This window comes from Mobula birostris, chromosome 2, assembly GCF_030028105.1.
Source record: "Mobula birostris isolate sMobBir1 chromosome 2, sMobBir1.hap1, whole genome shotgun sequence".
Classification (NCBI taxonomy): Eukaryota; Metazoa; Chordata; class Chondrichthyes; order Myliobatiformes; family Myliobatidae; genus Mobula; species Mobula birostris.
Window position 1 is genome coordinate 28792116 of NC_092371.1, and position 26862 is coordinate 28818977.

Consider the following 26862-nt stretch of genomic DNA (forward strand, 5'->3'; position numbering starts at 1 on the left):
CTACAATCCAAAACCTTCTGTGATAGTCCAACGGTATAAGTTTCACAGCCGTTTCAGGAAGCCAGGTCAGTCTGTGGTCAATTTCGTGGCCGAGCTTCGGCAGCTGTCGGAGCATTGTGATTTCGGAGCGGTGTTGGAAGACATGTTCCGTGATCAATTGGTATGCGGCATTAATAATGACGACATACAATGCCGCCTGTCAGGGGAAACCCCACCACTGACTTTCAAGAAAGCCCAAGGCATGGAGATGGCTGCTAATAATGTCAAGGATATCCAGAAAGGACATGGGGGGGGGGGGTCGCAGTCGGCAGCAGTGCACCAAGTCAGGAGGGAGACTGGTAAACAGGGAAAAGCGCATTCCAGTTTTGAAGGCAGACAAAACGGTAAGGATATGTGGGGATTATAAGTTTACAGTGAATCAGGTCTCTAGGCTGGAGGAGTGCACATTGCCACGGGTGGATGACCTGTTTGCGACCCAGTCAGGGAGTAAGCTGTTCACAAAGCTGGACATGAGCCACGCCTACCAACAGCTGCTGCTCGACGAGGATTCCAAGGAGTACGTCACAATTAATATGCACAAGGGATTATTCAAGTACAATCACCTGGTGTTTGGAGTGGTGTCCAGCCCTGCCATTTTCCAAAGGACAATGGACACTTTGCTGCAGGGGATTTCACATGTAGCAGTGTACCTTGATGATATTTTGATCACGGGGGCTACGGAGGTGGAGCATCTGGCTAATTTAGAACGGGTGCTGAAGAGGTTCTCAGACTCAGGGCTGCGGTTGAAATGCGAAAAATGTGTGTTCCTGGCATCAAGTGTGACTTACCTGGGACACAAGATCACAGACGAGGGGCTTTGCCCTGTGGAGGACAAAGTGAGAGCTATTAAGGAAGCCCCAAACCCCAAGACTGTCACGGAACTCAGATCATTTTTGGGCATGGTGAGTTATTATGGCAAGTTTCTTCCTGACCTCTCAAGGTTTTGACCCCACTGTATAAGCTATTTCACAGTGACACTAAGTGGCAGTGGGGTGAAGAGCAGGAGAAAGCTTTCAAGGAAGTGAAAGAACTCCTCCACTCAGTGAAGCTGCTTGCTCACTATGACCCAGACAAGGAGATCACCCTTGCATGCGATGCCTCACCCTATGGAGTCGGGGTAGTTCTGTCACATGTAATGGAGGACCGTTCAGAGAAGCCTATTGGAATTGCTTCACGTACCCTGATAGCTGCTGAGAAGGGATATTCACAGCTAGACATAGAAGGTCTGGCCATTGTTTTGCGGTTAAACGCTTTCATCAGTACCTTTATGGATGCCTATTTACAATTTATACGGACCATAAACCACTGATGAGCCTGTTCAGTGAGACTAGATGCATTCCACCGCTAGCCTCAGCGAGGATACAGCATTGGGCTCTTACATTGTCAGCCTACCAGTACACTATAGTGTACAGAGCGGGTGAGGATAATGCAAATGCTGATGCACTGAGTCGACTACCTTTACCTGAGACACCTGTTACTACAAATGTGCCTCCAGAGACTGTGTTTTCATTGGAGAGGCTGTCAGAGACACCTGTAAAGGCGACCCAGATCAAACAGTGGACAGAGAGGGACCCAGTCCTGTCCCAAGTCAAGACTTTTCTTTTACAAGGTTGGCCCAGAGTCGTGGAAGGAGAGGAACTGAGGCCTTATGCCAAACGCAAGACAGAACTCAGTCTGCAGGATGGCTGCATTTTCTCGGGGGCGAGGGTCATCGTGCCTCCCCCTGACCATTCACAGATTGTGGAGGAAATTCATGAGGCTCACCCAAGGGTGTCTCGAATGAAAAACCTTGCAAGGTCCTACGTTTGGTGACCAAGAGTGGATCAGGATCTGGAGAACAAGGTAAAATCATGCACGCAATGTCAGACTAATCAGAATATGCCACCACCAGCTCCTTTGCATCCATGGGAGTGGCCAGACCACCCCTGGTCTGGGCTACATTTGGACTTTGCTGGCCCTTTTATGGGGCAGATGTTTCTTGTAATAGTAGATGCGCATTCTAACTAGATCGAAGCTCACATCATGAGCAACATCACAGCCCCCTCAACCATAGACAAACTCAGGCAAGTGTTTGCAGTCCACAGGTTGCCTGACACTCTGGTCACTGATAATGGCCCAACGTTCACCAGTGAGCTGTTCAGTGAGTTCATACAGCAGAATGGCATTCATCACATTCGGACAGCCTCTTTCCACCCAGCCTCAAATGGCTTGGCTGAGCAGGCTGTTCAGACGGTGAAGGAAGGCCTGAAGCGGATGACAGGGGACTCTCTTAGCATTCGGCTTTCATGTTTCCTGTTTAAGTACCACCTCACTCCACAGACTATGACTGCCCGCACTCCAGCAGAAATGCTGATGGGGTGTAGGCCCAAGTCAAGATTGGACCTGCTGTGCCCGGACACGAAGGCAAAAGTGAGACAGACTACGGCGGAAGCATGTCCACCAGTGACTTTGCCAGAGGGCGAGACGCTGGCAGAGGGGTTGGGGTCCCCTGAGGAGGATGGACGTTCTCACGCAGACACACAGCCCCCTCTCATGCCCCCAACACCAGATCCACCCAAAACACCATCACCAGCAGTGCCTGCTGGGTCACCGGGGTAGTGTGCAGATCACAGCGCACTGGTAAACCTCCTGACAGTCTGAATCTTTGATGGAATAGTTCTTTTTTGTTGTTGTTAGATTGAATGTTGAATCTGTCATGTTTTCCAGATGTTTTGTATTGATAAACTGTTGCTGAGATACTAGCATAAGTTTTCAGGGGTACACAACTTAATAGCACCACCGTTTTTATTTCCTAGTTTTTTACATTTGGGAAATGTTGGATTTTAAAGGGGGAGAAGTGTTGTAATGTGAGCATCATTAAAAGTAAGTTAATACTAATTAGGGTAATGGGGGGTTTTACTTCCGTTCTTTTTACTTCCCGTGGGCTTTGTATATAGTGTTCCTGCCATGCCGTATGGGTTGTGAAAGCCTCTGTATATACATAAGGGTTTTGAAGTTCAAGATAAAGTTGTTTCTTTGGGCATGAAGTTGCCAAGTGTGCCTTTTTCAAAGTAGAAGTTACCACATAAAGGATATGCTGAAACTGGAGGGGGTTCAAAGGAGGTTTACAAAAATGATTCCAGGATTAAACTGCTAGTTATAAGAACAACGTTTGTTGGCTTTGGGCCTGTATTCACTGGAATTCAGAAGAATGAGGGGTGACTTAATCAAAACCTATCGAATGCAGATAGGCCTTAATAGAGTGGATGTGGAGGAGATGTTTCCTATGGTGGGCGTGTCTAAGATCAGAGAACAAAGCCTCAGACAAGGGGGTCATCTTTTTAGAACAGAGATGAGGAATTTCTTCAGCCAGAGAGTGGTGAATCTGTGGAATTTGTTGCTACAGGCAACAAATTCCACAGATTCTTGCATTTGACAAGGTTCCACACGGTAGGCTTATTCAGAAAGTCAGAAGGCATGGGATCCTGGGAAGTTTGGCCAGGTGGATTCAGAATTGGCTTGCCTGCAGAAGGCAGAGGGTGGTGGTGGAGGGAGTACATTCAGATTGGAGGATTGTGACTAGTGGTGTCCCACAAGGATCTGTTCTGGGACCTCTACTTTTCGTGATTTTTATTAACGACCTGGATGTGGGGGTAGAAGAGTGGGTTGGCAAGTTTGCAGACGACACAAAGGTTGGTGGTGTTGTAGATAGTGTAGAGGATTGTCAAAGATTGCAGAGAGACATTGATAGGATGCAGAAGTGGGCTGAGAAGTGGCAGATGGAGTTCAACCCAGAGAAGTGTGAGGTGGTACACTTTGGAAGGACGAACTCCAAGGCAGAGTACAAAGTAAATGGCAGGATACTTGGTAGTGTAGAGGAGCAGAAGGATCTCGGGGTACCTGTCCACAGATACCTGAAAGTTGCCTCACAGGTGGATAGGGTAGTTAGGAAAGCTTATGGGGTGTTAGCTTTCATAAGTCGAGGGATAGAGTTTAAGAGTTGCGATGTAATGATGCAGCTCTATAAAACTCTGGTTAGGCCACACTTGGAGTACTGTGTCCAGTTCTGGTCACCTCACTATAGGAAGGATGTGGAAGCATTGGAAAAGGTACAGAGGAGATTTACCAGGATGCTGCCTGATTTAGAAAGTATGCATTATGATCAGAGAATAAGGGAGCTAGGGCTTTACTCTTTGGAGAGAAGGAGGATGAGAGGAGACATGACAGAGGTGTACAAGATAATAAGAGGAATAGATAGAGTGGATAGCCAGCGCCTCTTCCCCAGGGCACCACTGATCAATACAAGAGGACATGGCTTTAAGGTGAGGGGTGGGAAGTTCAAGGGGGATATTAGAGGAAGGTTTTTTACTCAGAGAGTTGTTGATGCGTGGAATGCACTGCCTGAGTCAGTGGTGGAGGCAGATACACTAGTGAAGTCTAAGAGACTACTAGACAGGTATATGGAGGAATTTAAGGTGGGGGCTTATATGGGAGGCAGGGTTTGAGGGTCTGCACAACATTGTGGGCCGAAGGGCCTGTACTGTGCTGTATTATTCTATGTTCTACATATACTTAAGGCAGAAGTTGATAATTTCGTGATTGGTCAGGGTGTGAAAGGATACAGGGGCGGGGGGGGGAATGGAAGAGAGGCAAGAGATTGGGGCTGAAAGGAAAAATGGATCAGCCATGATGAAATGGCCGAGTAGACCCCATGGGTCAAATGGCCTAGTTCTGCTCCTATATCTTATGGTCTTGTGGTTTTATGTGTGTGTATGAAAGAGTGAGGGAGAAGGGATTTTGGCAGAGCATGTGTCCGTATGTGAGGAGACACTATGTGCATGGGGAGTGTACTGCATGCCAGAGTCTAATTCCTAGCTGACAATGTGCCTAGGACTATTATCAGGACTTGTGACTGCTATTGCATGCCTGAAGACATCAGCTTATGAGCATGTGCATGCCAGAAGCCCTTGTCTGCGTGCTGTCTCGTGATGTTTCATGCATTTTTGTTTGTGCTGGCTCTTGTTTGTGTGCATGATATGTGTGAACGTGTATGCGTGCAGACACGCAGGCACTGACACCTCTTGGAAGAGCAGTTGTGTGTGTTTTTCCTTGTTCGCTCATGGGATGTCAACATACTAGCATTTTTAACATGTCGTCCAGACCTGATCATACCCAAACTGAGGTGTTATTTAAGAGTTGGCAAGAATCAACAGCCATAGGTCAGATGCAAATTTCCTTCCTAGAAGGGCATATTTCATTAATGTTCTGAGAGATTAATGCTATTGAAACTTTTTATTTCCAGGTTTATTTACTTAAATTTAAGCTCCCCAGCTGCCATGGAGGACTAGTGTTTCTGGGTGACTGGCAGCTGGTTCAGTTACTCCACCCCTGTGTGTTATTGAGCACGTACGCAGATAGAGTGCCATATCCCTGTGTGTTATTGAGTATGTACACAGATAGAGTGCCATATCCCTGTGTGTTATTGAGTATGTACACAGATAGAGTCCCATATCCCTGTGTGTTATTGAGTATGTACACAGATAGAGTCCCATATCCCTGTGCGTTATTGAGTATGTACACAGATAGAGTCCCATATCCCTGTGCGTTATTGAGTATGTACACAGATAGAGTGCCATATCCCTGTGCGTTATTGAGTATGTACACAGATAGAGTGCCATATCCCTGTGTGTTATTGAGTATGGGTGTACACAGATAGAGTGTCATATCCCTGTGTGTTATTGAGTATGGGTGTACACAGATAGAGTGTCATATCCCTGTGTGTTATTGAGTATGGGTGTACACAGATAGAGTGTCATATCCCTGTGTGTTATTGAGTATGGGTGTACACAGATAGAGTGTCATATCCCTGTGTGTTATTGAGCATGTACACAGATAGAGTGTCACATCCTTGTGTGTTACTGAGCATGTACACAGGTAGAGTGCCATATAGCTTTGCCATTCTTTTTGCTTTGGGACAGGCGTGTCACCCTCCTGACCAGATGTAGAGCCTGGGCATGACCCAGAGTGTGGAGTGGAGCTTGTGAACCAGGGAAATATGGTGTGGTCCTGGGGTACAGGTATACCTGTTGGTTAACACACGAAATGCGACTCATCTGTGGAGGGAAATAAACAGCCAAGGTCTCCTATGAAGGATATTGGCCCCAAACATCATTTGTTTATTCCTATCCATGGGTGTGCCTGATCTGCTGATCCTGGTGTGTTCCTCCAGTACTGTGTGTGTGTGTGTGTGTGTGTGTGTGTGTGTGTGTGCGTGTGTGTTGAACAGTACAGAGCTTGATTTGTGCTTCTTGCACTACCTTGGCAGTGTCCTGTGGCTCAAATAGGAGTGTTGAAGTTCAGAATTCCAGTACACATTGTGCATTGCATGATCCACCTGTTTAAAATATCACTTGCCCCTAGCCTCACACAACACCAACACAGTCCCCTGGGTGTTTTGCCTCAAAAAAACAACCAAAGACATAGGAATAGAATTAGGCTATTCTGTCTGCTCCCCTTGTGCAACATCATGTGCTTAAACATGAGAGATTCTGCAGGTGCTGGAAACCTTGAGCAACCTATGTATACAGAACAGTCCTTCAGCCCCTTGTATTAGCCACTTCCACCTTGGGGTGGTGGGGGAGGGTAGTTTCTGGCTATCCCCTCCTCCAATGCCTCTATCAAATCTCTCCAAACAGAAAAGTCCTGGCTTACTCAACTGATAAGACATTCTCTGTAATCCAGTCAGCATTCTGGTAAATCTCCTCTGTCCACTCTCTAAAGTTTCCACATTCTTCCTATAATGAGGTAACTAGAACTGAACACGATATTCCAAGTGTGGTCTAATCCTGGAAGAACTTGGCAAGTCTGGTAGCATCAATGGAGGGAAATGAACACTCTCTAGGTTTTGGGCTGAGACCCTTTATCAGGAATCCTCGACTGTTTACTTCCCTCCATAGACACTGCCTGACTTACTGAGTTCCTCCAGTATTATGTACATAATTGCTTGGCCACAACATATTAAAGTAAATAGAACTCTTCACTGGGAGCCTGCCATGGTCTGCTTCCGCACATGGGTGTGCTTATGGATTCATAGCAAGGTATCTGCTTTTGGACTGTGTTGTAGACATACAATAAACATTTTACAAAAGCTTTTGAAGGGGAAGGCTTGTTCTTTAAATATCTCTAATCAGTGCAGACTGCTGTTTCACCACAATTAGTGTGCAGCAATGGGAGCCAATCCTGTGATGAGCTCCCCATTGTCATGGATACTAGAATTGTCTGGATGAGCTGAAGCATCCAGTTGGGTCTCTGCTAATCATAGGAGGAGTTAACATTTTCACTGCCACTGTTTTGCCTCCCATTGGTGCAGTGATGCCCATTTAACCTGTCACAGTGCTATGAATTTTGGCAACATCACACAAGGCAATGACAGGGCTGATAGCAGAAGCAGTAGAAATCTGAGCTTTGTGAGGTGTCTGTGCTGTTGGAGGTGGTGGAGGGAGTGGGGTTGGGAGGGATGGAGCATGGCTCCAATCTGTTGTTTGAGCCAGTCCTTCCCAGGAGAAGGAATGTGCAATGAATAACTTGTTGCTCAGCTGTGTGGGGACAGGCAATGCTATAATACAAGTATCTTCATGGACTGTGTGGAGTTGGCACATTCGCTGTGATTAAGAGGATCCTTTTTCTCCTTCTCCCACACATCCCTGCAGTGCTCCAGTTTCTTCACACATCCTAAAGATGTGTAGATTGATAAGTTAATCGGTTGTCACATTACTCCTTGGCAATCATGGGTGGTAGAGCAAAAGGGTGGAAATGATGAGTGTGCATGGCTACAGAGAAATAAGTGGGATGATGGGATTGCTCCGACAGACAGTGTTGACTCAATGTGTGAAACGACCTAGATTATCAGAAGTGTGAGGCTGTTCTCTGCTCCTCCATGGTTCCCAGGTCCCTGGGTTACCAGCACTGAGAATATGCCCCCTGGACTGGACTGAGCCACAACTTTGGATACATGGACTGCCCCAATCAGTCCTGGGATGATTGCTTTGAAATGCAGAGATACAAATATAATAACTTTGGCTTCACTTTCTAACCATTAGCATTACTTGTACTCTTGAACTCTCAATCTTTCTTTCAGTTTCACCCCAGAGATCTGTCTCCCTCTCAATTTAAGAACTGAAACAAAGGGCAGAAGAGGCCATTAGAATGTCAATTCTGTGAACGCAGTTCTATTACTTTTCCACCCCAGTTCTTTCCCCATGACCTTACAGATTTCTTCACTTTTGATTACTTTTCCTTCCACCATCCTTTCAGGTTACAACTCCAGACACAAAGGACACTTGACAACTGCAAGGTAAAGATTTGGGGTAATTGGTAGAAGACTGATATGAGGAGGCACTTTTTTGTGTAACTATTTCCCCAAATCTACTCTTGTCTAGTTGATCTTTGCTGCCCTCCCTCACGTTCATGCTTTCCTGGGTAACTGGACCAAAACAATACACAATATTCCAGGTGCAGTCTCACCAAGACCCCTGTGCAATTGCAGTTAGACTTGGCACTATGTGTATTCAAATCCCTTTATAATAAAGTGGGAGCATTTCAACATTTACCCTGTGGCAATTCCTCAGGATTTTATACTTGAGGAAGGCATTTGACAAGGTCTCTCAAGACAGATTTAAGGTGCATGGATTCAGTATTGGCTTCTGGTAGAAGGGAGCTTACTGATTGGAGGTTTATGACCTGTGGTGTTCTGCAGGGATCTGTGCTGGGGCCTCTATTTCTATACCATTTAGTGCACCCCCTGAAACCTCTTTACATCTTTCTCCTTACAAGCAACCTTGCTTAGTTTAGAATCATTAGCAACATGGAAATATGGCATTTTGTCCTGTGACCTAAGATGTTGATGTAGACCCTAACAAAGTCTTTGACACCTTAATACTCCCCTCAAATTCAGCTACCCACGTAAGTTCATCTCTATCTTTTGATTGATTCCTAATGGTATGCAAGCCATGATATTAACCTATGGGTCTACAACAGAATCATTCTCAGAGAAGACAATGCTGTGTCATTGCTCCAATACTTTCCACCATCTTTCTTGCCATTATATTGCACTTCCTTTCTAACAATGGTATGGAGCTAATCTTCAAAACTAATGGGAAGCAACGTGACCTATGGTGGCTGCACTCCAACCAAGGTCACCCCAGTCTTTGCAGTGGTGCTGCAGTATGCAGACAATGCTTGCTTTAGTGCACACTCAGAGGCCGAACTCCAAGTCATTGTTGACACATGCACTGGAGCATACGAGCAGATGGGTCTTGAAAACAAAGTCCCCAAGACAAAGGTCCTCTGGTTCAATTCTACCACTGTCTGTATGTTCTCCCTGTGACCAGGTGGGTTTACTTCAGGTGCTCTGGTTTCCTCCCACATTCCAAAGATGTATGATTTAGTGGTCAGATGGATGTAGTTAATTGGGATGGGAGTACATGGGGTTAATTGGGTAACTTGTGGGCTGGAAGGGTCCATTGTAGTGCCGCATCGCTAAATAAATAAGTAAAACTAAGGTGTGAGCAGGACCCTGGAAGACCATGTCTTTTGGAGCCACCTCTTGGCATAGGCAGATATCAATGATGAAATACCTCAACCCAACCTATCCTTCTTCCTCACATTCATTCCCCTCTTCTGCTTTCCTCTGTTCTCCCCTCTCCTTTACTACTTCTTCCCTCTCTCATCCCCACTCCTCTCTCATCTCATTTTACACTCCCACCTTCCACTATACATCACTGTTCCATCTCTTCTCTTATAATCCCTTCCAACTCTCCTGCTCTTACATCTATCCCTGCTCCCTCTCCCTCTACCATGCTCTTCCCTTCTCTCAATGCTCTGATCACAACCTCATTACCTCTCTCTCATTTTCACCACAAACCCTCCTTTATTCCCCCATCCCCTCCTCAACTCTCACTGCCCCTTCTTTTATTTCTTCACTTCTGTCTTTTAATTCCCTTCTCTGACTTGTCTTCTCCATCTGCTCCTTTCCCCACCTTCCTTTGCAGAATATTGGACATCAGGGTGTAGTAATATTCCTGACACCACACAGGTCTCCTTTTCATGAATATATTTGCAAACCTCTGGTATTTTGCTTGACAAATACAGTACTGTGCAAAATTCTGGGGCGCACGTATATAGCTAGGGCGCCTAAGACATTTGCACAGTACTGTATTTGTCAACGTGGATTGGAAAGCAAGTTTGTAAATCTGATGGGAGCAAAGGATGTTGGGAATGACTAGGGTAAAGTGCCACAGGAGGGGCGTGGGACAAGTGGCAGAGAAAGAGTGCCAGGGGCAGGGAGTGGCACAGGTGCAGACACACCCAGCCCCGAGACATCAGGCAAGGTCATTTCATTCCAACTAATTGCTTTATTAATCATTACAGACTGTCTCTTTGGTGCCTTCTGCTCCCTCCCCTCTCCCTTCCCCTTATCCCACCCCTGATTCCCTTCTCCCCGCCCCCTTCCTATCGCAGTCCACAATAGAGACCCATATCAGAATCAGGTTTATCATCACTCATATATGTCATGAAATTAGTTTTTATTGTGGCAGCAGTTCAGTGCCACACATAAAATTACTATAGTACTGTGCAAAAGTCTTAGACACCCTGGCTAAATATATGTGCCCAAGTTTTTTGCACAGTACTAAATAGTTTCCAGATCTTTGCTTCAGGCTGTGCAAATCAAAGTTAAGACTTGTAACATAGAAACATAGAAAATAGGTGCAGGAGTAGGCCATTCGGCCCTTCGAGCCTGCACCGCCATTTATTATGATCATAACTGATCATCCAACTCAGAACCCTGCACCAGCCTTCCCTCCATACCCCCTGATCCCCGTAGCCACAAGGGCCATATCTAACTCTCTCTTAAATATAGCCAATGAACTGGCCTCAACTGTTTCCTGTGGCAGAGAATTCCACAGATTCACCACTCTCTGTGTGAAGAAGTTTTTCCTAATCTCAGTCCTAAAAGGCTTCCCCCTTATCCTCAAACTGTGACCCCTCGTTCTGGACTTCCCCAACATCGAGAACAATCTTCCTGCATCTAGCCTGTCCAATCCCTTTAGGATTTTATACGTTTCAATCAGATCCCCCCTCAATCTTCTAAATTCCAATGAGTACAAGCCTAGTTCATCCAGTCTTTCTTCATATGAAAGTCCTGCCATCCCAGGAATCAATCCGGTGAACCTTCTTTGCACTCCCTCTATGGCAAGGATGTCTTTCCTCAGATTAGGGGACCAAAACTGCACACAATACTCCAGGTGTGGTCTCACCAAGGCCTTGTACAACTGCAGTAGTACCTCCCTGCTCCTGTACTCGAATCCTCTTGCTATAAATGCCAGCATACCATTCGCCTTTTTCACCTCCTGCTGTACCTGCAAGCCCACTTTCAATGACTGGTGTATAATGACACCCAGGTCTCGTTGCACCTCCCCTTTTCCTAATCGGCCACCATTCAGATAATAATCTGTTTTCCTATTTTTGCCACCAAAGTGGATAACTTCACATTTATCCACATTAAATTGCATCTGCCATGAATTTGCCCACTCACCCAATCTATCCAAGTCACCCTGCATCCTCTTAGCCTCCTCCTCACAGCTAACACTACCGCCCAGCTTCGTGTCATCCGCAAACTTGGAGATGCTGCATTTAATTCCCCCATCCAAGTCATTAATATATATTGTAAACAACTGGGGTCCCAGCACTAAGCCTTGCGGTACCCCACTAGTCACTGCCTGCCATTCTGAAAAGGTCCCGTTTATTCCCACTCTTTGCTTCCTGTCTGCTAACCAATTCTCTATCCACATCAATACCTTACCCCCAATACCGTGTGCTTTAAGTTTGCACACTAATCTCCTGTGTGGAACCTTGTCAAAAGCCTTTTGAAAATCCAAATATACCACATCCACTGGTTCTCCCCTATCCACTCTACTAATTACATCCTCAAAAAATTCTGTGAGATTCGTCAGACATGCTTTTCCTTTCACAAATCCATGCTGACTTTGTCCGATGATTTCACCGCTTTCCAAATGTGCTGTTATCACATCTTTGATAACTGACTCCAGCAGTTTCCCCACCACCGACGTTAGGCTAACCGGTCTATAATTCCCCGGTTTCTCTCTCCCTCCTTTTTTAAAAAGTGGGGTTACATTAGCCACCCTCCAATCCTCAGGAACTAGTCCAGAATCTAACGAGTTTTGAAAAATTATCACTAATGCATCCACTATTTCTTGGGCTACTTCCTTAAGCACTCTGGGATGCAGACCGTCTGGCCCTGGGGATTTATCTGCCTTTAATCCCTTCAATTTACCTAACACCACTTCCCTACTAACATGTATTTCGCTCAGTTCCTCCATCTCACTGGACCCTCTGTCCCCTACTATTTCTGGAAGATTATTTATGTCTTCCTTAGTGAAGACAGAACCAAAGTAATTATTCAATTGGTCTGCCATGTCCTTGCTCCCCATAATCAATTCACCTGTTTCTGTCTGTAGGGGACCTACATTTGTCTTTTCCAGTCTTTTCCTTTTTACATATCTATAAAAGCTTTTACAGTCAGTTTTTATGTTCCCTGCCAGTTTTCTCTCAATCTTTTTTCCCCTTCCTAATTAAGCCCTTTGTCCTCCTCTGCTGAACTCTGAAGATCTCCCAGTCCTCAGGTGAGCCACTTTTTCTGGCTAATTTGTATGCTTCTTCTTTGGAATTGATACTATCCCTAATTTCTCTTGTCAGCCACGGGTGCACTACCTTCCTTGATTTATTCTTTTGCCAAACTGGGATGAACAATTGTTGTAGTTCATCCATGCAATCTTTAAATGCTTGCCATTGCATATCCACCGTCAATCCTTTAAGTGTCATTTGCCAGTCTATCTTAGCTAATTCACATCTCATACCTTCAAAGTTACCCCTCTTTAAGTTCAGAACCTTTGTTTCTGAATTAATTATGTCACTCTCCATCTTAATGAAGAATTCCACCATATTATGGTCACTCTTACCCAAGGGGCCTCTTACAACAAGATTGCTAATTAACCCTTCCTCATTGCTCAAAACCCAGTCTAGAATAGCCTGCTCTCTAGTCGGTTCCTCGACATGTTAGTTCAAAAAACCATCCGGCATACATTCTAAGAAATCCTCTTCCTCAGCACCTTTACCAATTTGGTTCACCCAATCTACATGTAGATTAAAGTCACCCATTATAACTGCTGTTCCTTTATTGCACACATTTCTAATTTCCTGTCTGTAGTTTCTATGGTTTCTATTAAATTGGACAGATACATGGATGGGAGGTGTATGGAGGGATATGGTCCGTGTGCAGGTCACTGGGAGTAGGCAGAAAATGGTTCGGCACAGCCGAGAAGGGCCAAAGGGCCTGTTTCTGTGCTGTAGTTTCTATGGTTTCTACTGTTAGGTGGCCTGTACACAACTCCCACCAGCGTTTTCTGCCCCTTAGTGTTATGCAGCTCTACCCATATCGATTCCACATCTTCCCGGCTTATGTCCTTCCTTTCTATTGCGTTAATCTCATCTTTAACCAGCAACGCCACCCCACCTCCTTTTCTTTCATGTCTATCCCTCCTGAATATTGAATATCCCTGAACGTTGAGCTCCCATCCTTGGTCACCCTGGAGCCATGTCTCTGTGATCCCAACTATATTATAATCATTAATAACAATCTGCACTTTCAATTCATCCACCTTGTTACGAATGCTCCTTGCATTGACACACAAAGCCTTCAGGTGCTCTTTTACAACTCTCTTAGCCCTTATACAATTATGTTGAAAAGTGATCCAGAACATTCCATTCTGCCCTTAAAGAGAGCTGTCAAGAGCTGCCTCTGGGCAGATACATCAATCACTGCTGAATTTATTTTCAGTCCAGGAGCTTTGACAGTCCTCCTGTAGTATTATTCCATTGAGCTGCTCCCAAACTTCACACCTTGGGAGCAGGCCAATCCTGGTGCAAGAGAACCAACAGCAAACAGGCACGTTCAATGACATTGTGCAGTAAAGTTGTTAAATTAAATATAGATTGCTCAGTTAGACTGTCAGGTGTGTTTCCACAAATCCTGATAGTTGCTGATGCCCATCAGTTTCTGGCTGAAAATTTTATAAAGAATGCAGATGCTGAACCTTCTCCTCCACAGCAATTTATTAGACACTCACTCTTGCTCTCAGTAATGAGCTCACCATCTTCAAACAGCATAACAAGTTGTAAAAAGCATAGCCCATAATTATATACAGGGAATGGCTCATGATTTTGCATGTACCAACGGTCTGTTATATGCTAAATAGTTTCATAATACCCAGCCAATCACAAAAACAAAGAACAGCCTTAGTGTAAAAGCAAGTAAATCAAATTCTTTTTAAGTGAATAGAGTTACTTTAGCCTATCACAAAAGTTCAGATTGACATGGAAATTTAGACAGGGATTTAAAATATCTTAGTACAGTATATCTCAGTGTGAAATGCACTGGATAGAGCTCTCTCCCAATTATATCTGCACTTTCAAAATCTCTTTTAGCTCTCCATTTTTCAACACAATCTTGTGGTTACTAATCTACTCAGTGAAATTACCATCCTGGATCCCACTGAATTCAGTACTAGCTTTTGCTCTAGCCACTCTTTCAGAGTGAATCAAGGAAAATTCAGGATAGGGTCAATTGAATTGAACTGACTTTATTTCTTACATTCTTCACATACATGAGTAAAAATCTTTACGTCACTTCTCTGTTTAAATGTGCAAATGTGCAAACATAGTAATTTATAATTTATAATAAATAGAACAGTCAATGTAACATAGAAATACCCTCAAATCAGTGTGAGTTAATCAGTCTGATGGCCTGGTGGAAGAAACTGTCCCAGAGCCTGTTGGTCCTGGCTTTTATGCTGTGGTACCTTTTCCGGGATGGTAGCAGCTGGAATAGATCGTGGTTGGGGTGACTCAGGTCCCCAATTATACTTCGGACCCCTTTTTCACACCTGTCTCTGTAAATGTCTTGAATCATGGGAAGTTCACAATTACAAATGTGCTGGCTGTCTGCACCACCCTCTGCAGAATCCTGCGATTAAGGGAGGTACAATTCTCATACCAGGCAGTGATGCAGCCAGTCAGGATGCTCTCAATTGTGCCCCTGTAGAAAGATCTCAGGATTTGGGGGCCCATACCAAACTTCCTCAACCGTCTGAGGTGAAAGAAATGCTGTTCTGCCTTTTTCACCACGCAGCTGGTGTGTACAGACCACGTGAGGTCCTCAGTGATGTGGATGCCGAGGAACTTAAAGCTGTTTACTCTCTCAACCCCAGATCCATTGATGCCAATAGGGGTTAGCTCGTCTCCATTCCTCCCATAATCCACAACCAGCTCCTTTGTTTCTACGACATTAAAGGTTGTTCTCTTGACACCACTGTGTCAGGGTGATGAGAGATGCAGATAATAAAGTCACAGCTAGTGAGGATGTGGTACCAGAAATAATAAGCAATTATTTCATGTGAATTGTTACCAGAAATCCAATGTAGTAATTGTGGCCTAAAGGAGTAGGTCAAGGAATATAAAGAAAATTTAAGAAGTGGGAGAGATAATTAATAATCCCTGGCCCTGATAAATTACACCCATGCTTTTTAAAAGAACTTAGTGAGGAATGACTGAAGCATGTTTATGTTTGTGAACTCAGTGAAGTTTAAAAATGCAGAAGGAGGCCGTTCACTCATTATTCTGCTTTTTGTAGGATCAGTCTGGTTACTCTCTTTCCTTAGTTTTTCCCTATATTTATTTCTCTCCATGTAATTATGTAATTTATGTTTAAAATCTGTGATTTAATTTGGTTCCTTTTGTTCCATAAATCATAAAAGTTTTAGAAAAAGTAACAGCATGAGAAAAATGGCAGACATATGTTGTATTTCCTATAAATGACTCCACCTCCTAATCACCAAGTAATAAAGTCCTTGCCAGTCCATCCTTTCCCTATTGCTTATACCCTCAGGCCTGGCAACATTTTTGTAAATCTGTTCTGCACTCTTTCCAGTTTAGTAACACTTTTCTAATAGAGTGGACAAAAGTGAACACAATCCTGCAAGTGCAGACTCACCAATGACCGATCAGCTTCTATACTTCCTCACATATGACCATTGTCTCAAAAGCTTTCTTCACCACTGTGCCCATATGTGACTCTACTTTCAGAGAACCATGTGCTCGTATTCCAAGTTTCTTTTGTTCTATAACACTCCCCAGGGCCCTGTCATGCAAAGTGAAGGTCCTGCCTAGATTTGACTTTCCAAATCGCAACACCTTGCATTTATCCGTATAAAACTCCATTGTCATTCCACGACCTACTTACCCAGCTGATCAAGACTGTTCAAAGTACAAAGTAAAATTTATTATCGGAGTACATACATGTCACCACATACAACCCTGAGTTTCTTCTTCTGCGGGCATACTTAGCAAATCTATAGAACAGTAACTGTAAACTGCAAATGGAGATATAAATAAATAGCAATAAATAAAGAGCATGACATAACAATATAACTGAGTCCTTAAATGAGTGTAGCTATCCCTTTTGTTCAAGAGCCTGATAGTTGAGGGGTAGTAACTGTTCTTGAACCTGGTGGTGCGAGTCCTGAGGCACCTGTACCTTCTACTTGATAGCAGCAGCGAGAAAAGAGCATGGCGTGGGTGGAGAGAATCTTTGTTGATTGATATGCCTTTCTATAGCAACATTTCATGTAGATGTGCTCAATGGTTGGGAGGGTTTTACCTATAATGTACTGGGTCAAATCCACTACCTTTTGTAGGATTTTCCACTCAATGGTATTGGTGTTCCCATACCAGGCCGTAATGCAGCCAGTTAACACACCTTCCACCACACATCTATAGAAGTTTGCCAAGGTTTTCGGTGACATGCCAAACCTCTGCGGACTCCTGAGGAAATAGAGGTGCTGTTGTGCTTTCTTCAGAATAATATTTATATGATGAGTCCAGGACAGGTCTTCTGAGATAGTGACACCCAGTAATTTAAAGTTACTGACCCTCTCCAACTCTGATCCTCCAGTGATTACTGGCTCATGGACCTTTGGTTTCCCTCTCCTGAAGTCTACAATCAGTTCCTTGTTCTTATTGACATTGAGTGAGAGGTTGTTGTTATTACACCACTCAGCCAAGTTTTCAATCTCCCTCCTGTATACTGATCCATCACCACATTTGATACGGCCCACAATAGTGGTGTCGTCAGCAAACTTGTATATGGTGTTGGAGCTGTACTTAGCCACACAGTTACAGATGTAAAGCAAGTAGAACAGGGGACTAAGTACACATCCCTGTGCCACTGGAGATTGTGGAGCTGTTTTTGCCAATCCAAACTGACTGGGATCTACAAGTGAGGTAATCCAGGATCCGATTTCATAAGGGGGTATTGAAGCCCAGTCTTGGAGTTTACTGATTAGTTTTGAGAGGATGATGGTGTTAAATGCCAAGCTGTAATTGATAAAAAAGCATCCTGATGTATACATCTTTGTTGTCTGGATGTTCCAGGGTTGTGTGAAGAGCTAACGAATAGCATCTGCTGTAGACCTGTTGCTTCAGTAGGCGAATTAGAGTGGATCCAAGTCACCATTCAGATAGGAGCTGACCTTTTTCAACACCAGCCTCTTAAAACACTTCATCACTGTGGATGTAAGTGCCACTGGGCGATAGTTATTGAGGCAGATTACCACACTCTTCTTGGGCACCGGTATAATTGAAGCCTACTTGAAGCAGGTGGATATCACACAGTGCCAGAGTGAGAGGTTGGAAATATCCGTGAACACACCAGCCAGTTGGTCAGCACAGTCTTCAGTACTCGGCCAGGTACTCCATCCTGACCGGATGCTTTCCTTGGATTCATTCTCTTGAAGGCAGCCCACACGTCATTTAAAGTACTGAGACCAAAGGATCCTTGGGAGACAAGGGGGTGCGCGATGGTTCCTTCCTGTTCTGGTGGTCAAAGTGAGTATAGAAGACATTGAGCTCGTCTGGAAGCAAAGTGCTGCTGTCCTCTCTGTCACAAGATTTAGCTTTGTAGGAGGTTATGGCATTCAAACCTTGCCATAGCTGTTAAGCATCCTTCATTGATTCTAGTCTGGCCTAGAATCTCCACTTTGCCTGCGATCATACCTGCACTTCTTGTAGCATTCTTGGTCTCCAGACTTGTATGCCTCTGATCTGGCTCTCAGCGGGTTCAGAATTTCATTATTCATCCCAGGGCTTCTGATTGGGGAAAGGCCTGAATGATTTTATGGGGCCACACTCATCCACAGCTGTTTTAATAAAGTCTGTAACGACCTCGGTGTAGTCATTCAGGTCCACAGATCAGTTCTTGAACACGGCCCAGTCCATTGACTCAGGGCAATCCTCTAATTGTTCCTCAGCCTCCCATGACCATCTCTTGTTGTCTTGATCTTTGGAGCCTTACCCTTTAGCCTCTGTCTGTATGCAGGTACCAGGAGTACAGCCAAGTGATCCGACTTGCCAAAATGCGATTTTGGGAAGGAGCGATGTGCTTTCTTATCAGAACGTAGCAGTGGTCTAGTGTGTTGGGACCTCTGGTGCAAAAGGTTACATGCTGGTGATAATTGGGCAGGGTTTTCTTCAAACAGGCCTGGTTAAAGTCACCAAATATAATTTGAAATGCGTCAGTTTGGGCTGTTTCTTGTTTACAGACAGCATTGGGCAGTTTCACGAATGCTTGTTTATAATCGGCCACTGGTGGCATGTAAACTGTGGTCAGGATCACGGACGAGAGCTCCTGAGCAAGTAGAATGGTCTACGTTTGATTGTTAGTTGTTCTAAGTCAGGGGAACAAGAAGAAGAAGAAGAACAACAACAACGAGTTGATATAACCCCAGAGTCCTTGCACCAATGAGAATTGACTAAATTTCACACTCCACCAACTCTTTCCTGTAATTTTTGATAACTTTTTTTATTGCTCACTATATGGGAAAGCATGCAAAATGGAAATGATATGGAACTAATGTTAAATCTAAATGAATCAAGGGGTTAGTACAGAAAAGTAGCAATGAGGTCAAATATCTGCCATCACGTTGTTGAACGTCAGTGTAGGCAGAAGGCAATAAATCACACAAGGTTGCATATATTTCATTTGGAAATTGACATTTAACGAACATTTCCAAAAGACAATAAGACACACAAGCAGAATTAGCCAATTCAACCATTCCAAAGTTCAAAGTAAATTTATTATCAAAGTACATATATGTCACTGTATACAACCCTGAGATTCATGTTCTTGCAGGCATTTGCAGTAAATACAAGAAACAATAGAATCAATGAAAGACCAACCCCAATAGGATGGACAACAAATGACCATCAATGGGCAGCAAACTGCAAACTCAAAATGAGAAAGAAAATCAAATAATAATAATAAATAATTAAGCAATAATTACCAATAAAGTGAGTTGTAGAGTCCTTGAAAGTGAGTCCATAGGCTATGGGATCAGTTCAGTGATGGAACGCGTGAAGTCGAGTGAAGATATCCCCTCTGGTTCAAGAGCCTGAGATTGTACAGTAATAACTTATCTTGAACCTTGTGGTGTGAGTCCTGAGACTTCCATACCTTCTTCCTGATGGCAACAGCAAGAAGAGAACATGACCTGGGTGATGGGGGTCCTTGAAGATGAATGCTGCTTTCCAATGACTGCAGTCCATGTAGATGTGCTCAATGGTGGCTGATTTAAATCTTAGCTGATTAATTATCCCTGTCAACCCCATTCTCCTGCCTTCTCACTGTAAACTTTGATGCCTTTACTCATCAAGAATCTATCAACCTCTACTTTAATTATACCCAATTACTTGGCCTCTACAGCTGTCAGTGAAAATGAATTCCACAGATTCACCACCCTCTATCTGAAGAAATTCTCACCTCATATCCGTTTATTCTGATTATGTACCCTCTAGTTCTGGACTCATCCGCTATAGGCAACCATAAGACATAGGAGTAGAATTAGGCCATTCAGCCCACCAAAGCTGCTCTGCCATTTCATCATGGCTTGTCTATTTCCTTCTCAATCTCATTCTCCAGCCTTCTGCCCATTACCTTTCACAACCTGACTAATCAAGAACCTGTTAACCTCTGCCTTAAATACACCAAATGTCCTGACCCTCACAGCTGTCTGTGGCAATGATTTCCACAGATTTACCACCCTCTGGCTAAAACAATTCCTCCGTACTTCTATAGGAAGAGGTACAGTTGACGTTTCGGGCCGAGACCCTTCGTCAGGACTACTGAAAGAAGAGCTAGTAAGAGATTTGAAAGTGGGAGGGGGAGGGAAAGATCTGAAATGATAGGAGAAGACAGGAGGGGGAGGGATGGAGCCAAGAGCTGGACAATTGATTGGCAAAAGGGACATGAGAGGATCATGGGACGGGAGGCCTAGGGAGAAAGAAAGGGGGAGGGGGGAAGCCCAGAGGATGGGCATTAATGGATGGGGTACGAGGGGGAGGTGGGGCATCATGTTCACCTCCTTATTTCCATTCTAAATGAACATCTGTGCACTCTAGTCCTAGACTCCCCCACCATAGGAAATGTCCTCTCCAAATCCAGTCTATCTAGTTCTTTAAATATTTGATATGTTTTAATGAGAGTTCCCTCTCATTCTTCTAAACTGCAGTGAGTACAGGCACAGAGTCATCAAATGCACCTCAACCATTAACCCTTTCAGTCCTGAGATCATCCTCATGAACCTCTTCTGGACCCTCTCCAATGCTAGCACATCCTTTTTTAGATAAGAGGTCCAAAACTATTCACAATACTCCATGTGCTGCTCATCCAATGTCTTATAAAGCCTCAGCATTATATACTTTTATATTCTAGTCCTCTTGAAATTAATGCTAACATTGCATTTGCCTTCTTTACAATACACTCAACCTGCAAGATAATACTTAGGGAACCCTGCATGAGGATTCCCATAATCTGGAGCTCTTTTCTGCAGTACAGAGAAATTCAAGGATAGTCTTGATGAAGGATTTTGGCCCAAAATGTTGACTGCTTGTTCCTCCCCGTAGATCTGCCTGATCTGATGAGTTCATCCAGCATTCTTTTGTGTGTGGATCAAAATTCCCAGCATCTGCAGAATCTCTTGATTCAAGGAGAGCCATGGCAGGGATTACAAAAGAGTGGAGTATCTGGATTATTTTCTTCTTGTGAAACTGGGGTCTAGGCAAATAATGTATTGAAACATTAATCTGCCTTTTTTTTCTGTCCTAGTATGGCTCTTTTTTTCCTTCCCTTGTGTGTCCTTTACATGTCAACTGCATTACACAAGGGGTCTAAATTCATTCCTTTTTGAAATTAAGTTATCCATACCATTCCCTTGTTATCTTGTGACATGTTAACTGACCTGGTTACCATTCCTTATGGCTAATGTAAATAGTTTTAATTAAAACAACATTTTGATTTTGAGGTTTCTTTCAAGATTCCACATGATCTCCCCACCCCTGATTTCTACAATCTTAACCAGCTCTTCAACCCTCTGAGATCATGGTACTTTGCCAATTCCAGCCCCATGAACATCTCAATTTTAATTAAGACCATAATACCATAAGATATAGGAGCAGTGTAGGCCATTCGTCCCATCAAGTCAGCTCCGCCATTCAATCACAGGCTGATCCAATTCTTCCAGTCATCCCCACTCCCCTGCCTTCTCCCCATACCTTTTGATGCCCTGGCTTATCAAGAACCTATCTATCTCTGCCTTAAATGCACCCAATGACTTGGCTTCCACAGTCATTCGTGGCAACAAATTCCACAGATTTACCACCCTCTGACTAAAGTATCTCCGCATCTCTGTTGTAAGTGGACGTCCTTCAATCCTGAAGTCACGCCCTCTTGTCGTAGACTTCCCTACCATGGGAAATAACTTTGTCATATCTAATCTGCTCAGGCCTTTTAACATTCGGAATGTTTCTATGAGATCCCCCGTCATTCTCCTGAACTCCAGGGAATACAGCCCAAGAGCTGCCAGACGTTCCTCATACAGTAACCCTTTCATTCCTGGAATCATTCTCATGACTCTTCTCTGAACCCTCTCCAATGTCAGTATGTCCATTCTAAAACAAGGAGCCCAAAAGAGCACACAATACTCCAAGTGTGGTCTCACAAGTGCTTTATAGAGCCTCAACATCACATCCCGGCTCTTATATTCTATAACTCTAGAAATGAATGCCAACATTGTATTCGCCTTCTGCACCACCGACTTAACGTGGAGGTTAACCTTTAGGGTATTCTGCACAAGGACTCCCAAGTCCCTTTGCATCTCTGCATTTTGTATTCTCTCCCCATTTAAATAATAGTCTGTCCATTTATTTCTTCCACCAAAGTGCATGACCATACACTTTCCAACATTGTATTTTATTTGCCACTACTTTGCCCATTTCACTAAACTATCTAAGTCTCTCTGCAGGCTCTCTGTTTCCTCAACACCACCTGCTCCTCCACCTATCTTTGTATCGTCGGCAAATTTAGCCACAATCCATTAATCCCATAGTCCAAATCATTGACATACATTGTAAACAGCAGTGATCCAAACACCAACCCCTGTGGAACTCCACTGGTAACTGGCAGCCAGCCAGAATAGGATCCCTTTATTCTCACCCTGTGTTTTCTGCTGATCAGCCAATGCTCTACCCATGCTAGTAACTTCCCTGTAATTCCATGGGCTCTTATCTTGCTAAGCAGCCTCATGTGAGGCACCTTGTCAAAAGCCTTCTGAAAAGCCAAGTACACCACATCTACTACATCTCCTTCGTCTACCCTGCTTGTAATTTCCTCAAAATTTCCAGTAGGTTAGTCAGGCAGGATTTTCCTTTCAGGAAACTATGCTGGCTTTGGCCTATCTTGTCATGTGCCTCAAGGTATTCTGTAATCTCATCCCCAACAATCGATTCCAACTTCCCAACCACTGATGTCAGGCTAACAGGTCTATAGTTTCCTTTCTGCTGCCTCCCACCCTTCTTAAATAGCGGAGTAACATTTTCAATTTTCCAGTCATCTGGTACAATGCCAGAATCTATCGATTCTTGAAAGATCATTGTTAATGTCTCTGCAATCCTTCCATCTACTTCCTTCAGAACCGGAGGGTGCATTCCAGAAGATTTACCCTCAGACCATTAAGTTTCCTGAGTACTTTCTCAGTCATAATTTTCACTGCACATACTTCACTTCCCTGACATTCTTGAATGTCTGGTATACTGTAGATGTCTTCCACTGTGAAGACTGATGCAAAATATGCATTCAGTTCCTCTGCCATTTCTGCGTCTCTCATTACAATATCTCCAGTGTCATTTTCTATTGGTCCTATATCTACCCTCAACTCTCTTTTATCCTTTATATACTTAAAAAAGCTTTTAGTATCTTCTTTGATATCAGTCACCAGCTTCCTTTCATAATTCATCTTTTCTTTCCTAATGACCTTCTTAGTTTCCTTCTAAAAGTATTTAAAAGTTTCTCGATCCTTTATCTTCCCATTAGCTTTGGCTTCCTTGTATGCCCTCTCTTTTGCTTTTACTTTGGCTCTGACTTCACTTGTCAGCCATGGTAGTGTTCTTCTTCCATTCGAAAATTTGTTTTTATTTGGAATACACTTGTCTTGCACTCCCCTCATTTTTTGCAGAAACTCTAGCCTTTGCTGGTCTGCTGTCCTTCCTGCTAGTGTCTTTTTCCAGTCAACTTTGGCCAGTGAAGAAATCGGGTAGAAAAAGTCATTTTTTTAAAAACACTGCTTGGGGAGAAGGGTCTGCACTGCACAGGCGCATGAAGTAGCGCTCCAAGGTTTAAAAGCAGACCACCATATACAGCGGCCATCATTGTAGCGGCCATCGTCGGAGTGGACTGAGTCAGAGTAGGACGGCTTTGGCTCAACAGGCTTCGGCGAGAACAGGCAGAGGTCAGGGTAGGTTCCAGTAAGTTTTTTGTTCAGATTGTTTAGAGTAGAGAGAATGCCAGGCAGGATGTTGGAATGCTCCTCTTGCAGGATGTGGGAAGTCAGGGAGCCCTCCGGTGTCCCTGACAACGACTCCTGCAAGAAGTGCATCCAGCTGCAGCTCCTAACAAACTGCGTTAGGGAACTGGAGCAGGAGCTGGATGATCTGCAGATCATTCGGGAGAATGAGGAGATTATAGATAGTAGCTACAGGGAGGTAGTTACGCCAAAGGAGCAGAGGACAGGAAATTGGGTCACTGTCAGGCGAGGGAAGTAGAAAGGGCAGGCAGAGCAGGGTCCCCCTGTGGCCATTCCCCTCAACAACAAGTATACCGCATTGGATACTGTTGGGGGGGGGATGACTTACCTGGGACAAGCTGCAGTAGCCGGATCTCTGGCACTGAGTCTGGCTCTGCAGTGCAGAAGGGAGGGTGGAAAAAGTGGAGAGCTGTAGTGATAGGGGACTCGATAGTTAGAGGTGCAGATAGGAGGTTCTGTGGTCGTAACAGAGAATCCAGGATGGTTTGTTGCCTCCCGGGTGCCAAGGTCAAGGATGTCTCTGATCGATTGCATGACATTCTGAAGTGGGAGGGTGACAGCCAGATGTCGTGGTGCACATCGGTACCAATGACATAGCAAGGAAGAGTGAGGAGGTCCTGGAGAGTGAGTATAGAGAGCTTGGTAGGAAGTTGAAAAGCTGGACCTCAAGGGTGGTAATCTCAGGATTACTACCTGTGCTATGTGCCAGTGAGGGTAAGAATAGGATGCTCTGGAGGATGAACAAGTGGCTGAGGAACTGGTGTAGGGGGCAGGGTTTCAGATTTCAGGATCATTGGAACCTCTTCTGGGGGAGGTGGGACCTGTACAAGAGAGACGGGTTACACTTGAACTACAGGGGGACCAATATCCTTTCAGGGAGGTTTGTTAGTGCTATTGGGGAAGCTTTAAACTAGATTTGCAGGGGGATGGGAACCAGAGTGCCAGTGCTGACAGTGTGGCTGGGGTGAAAATAAATGATGTTAAAAGTTCAAGCAAATCCGCTAATAGAAAGGTTGTGAGTGGTGGTAAAAATCTTCTGAGGTGTATATATTTCAATGCTAGGAGTATTGCGGGGAAGGCGGATGAGTTGAGGGCGTGGATTGACACGTGGAATTATGACGTTATAGTAATTAGTGAAACTTGGCTACAGGAGGGGCAGGACTGGCAGCTTAATATTCCAAGGTTCCGATGTTTCAGATGTGATCGAGGCAGAGGAATGAAAGGTGGGGGAGTAGCATTGCTTGTTAGGGAAAATATTACAGCAGTGCTCAGGCAGGACAGATTAGGGGGCTTGTCTACTGAGTCCTTACGGGTGGAGCTGAGAAACAGGAAAGGTATGGTCACATTAGTGGGATTGTATTACAGGCCACCCAATAGTCAATGAGAATTGGAAGAGCAAATCTGCAGAGAGATAGCAGGCAACTGCAGGAAACATAAAGTTGTGGTGGTAGGGGATTTTAATTTTCCATATATTGATTGGGACTCCCATACTGTTAGGGGTCTAGATGGTTTAGAGTTTGTAAAATGTGTTCAGGAAAGTTTTCTAAATCAATATATAGAGGGACCAACGAGAGGGGATGCAATATTAGATCTCCTGTTAGGAAACGAGTTAGGACAAGTGACAGAAGTCTGTGTAGGGGAGCACTTTGGTTCCAGTGATCATAACATCATTAGTTTCAGCTTGATCATGGACAAGGATAGATCTGGTCCTAGGGTTGAGGTTCTGAACTGGAAGAAGGCCAAATTTAAAGAAATGAGAAAGGATCTAAAAAGCATGGATTGGGACAGGTTGTTCTGTGGCAAAGATGTGATCGGTAGATGGGAAGCCTTCAAAGGAGAAATTTTGAGAGTGCAGAGTTTGTATATTCCTGTCAGGATTAAAGGCAAACTGAATAGGAATAAGGAACCTTGGTTCTCAAGGGATATTGCAACTCTGATAAAGAAGAAGAGGGAGTTGAATGACATGTATAGGAAACAGGGAGTAAATAAGGTGCTTGAGGATAATAAGAAGTGCAAGAAAATACTTAAGAAAGAAATCAGGAGGGCTAAAAGAAGACATGAGGTTGCCTCGGCAGTCAAAGTGAAGGATAATCCAAAGAGCTTTTACAGGTATATTAAGAGCAAAAGGATTGTAAGGGATAAAATTGGTCCCCTTGAAGATCAGAGTGGTTGGCTATGTGTGGAACCAAAGGAAATGGGGGAGATCTTAAATAGGTTTTTTGCGTCTGTATTTACTAAGGAAACTGGCATGAAGTCTATGGAATTAAGGGAAAGAAGTAGTGAGATCATGGAAACTGTACAGATTGAAAAGGAGGAGGTGCTTGCTGTCTTGAGGAAAATTAAAGTGGATAAATCCCAAGGACCTGAGAGGGTGTTCCCTCGGACCCTGAAGGAGACAAGTGTTGAAATTGCAGGGGCCCTGGCAGAAATAATTAAAACGTCGCTGTCTACAGGTGAGGTGCCGGAGGATTGGAGGGTAGCTCATGTTGTTCCGTTGTTTAAAAAAGGATCGAAAAGTAATCCGGGAAATTATAGGCCAGTAAGTTTAACGTCGGTAGTAGGTAAGTTATTGGAGGGAGTACTAATGAGACAGAATCTACAAGCATTTGGATAGACAGGGACGTATCAGGGAGAGTCAACATGGCTTTGTGCGTGGTAGGTCATGTTTGACCAATCTATTGGAGTTTTTTGAGGAGGTTACCAGGAAAGTGGATGAAGGGAAGGCAGTGGATATTGTCTACATGGACTTCAGTAAGGCCTTTGACAAGGTCCCACATGGGAGGTTAGTTAGGAAAATTCA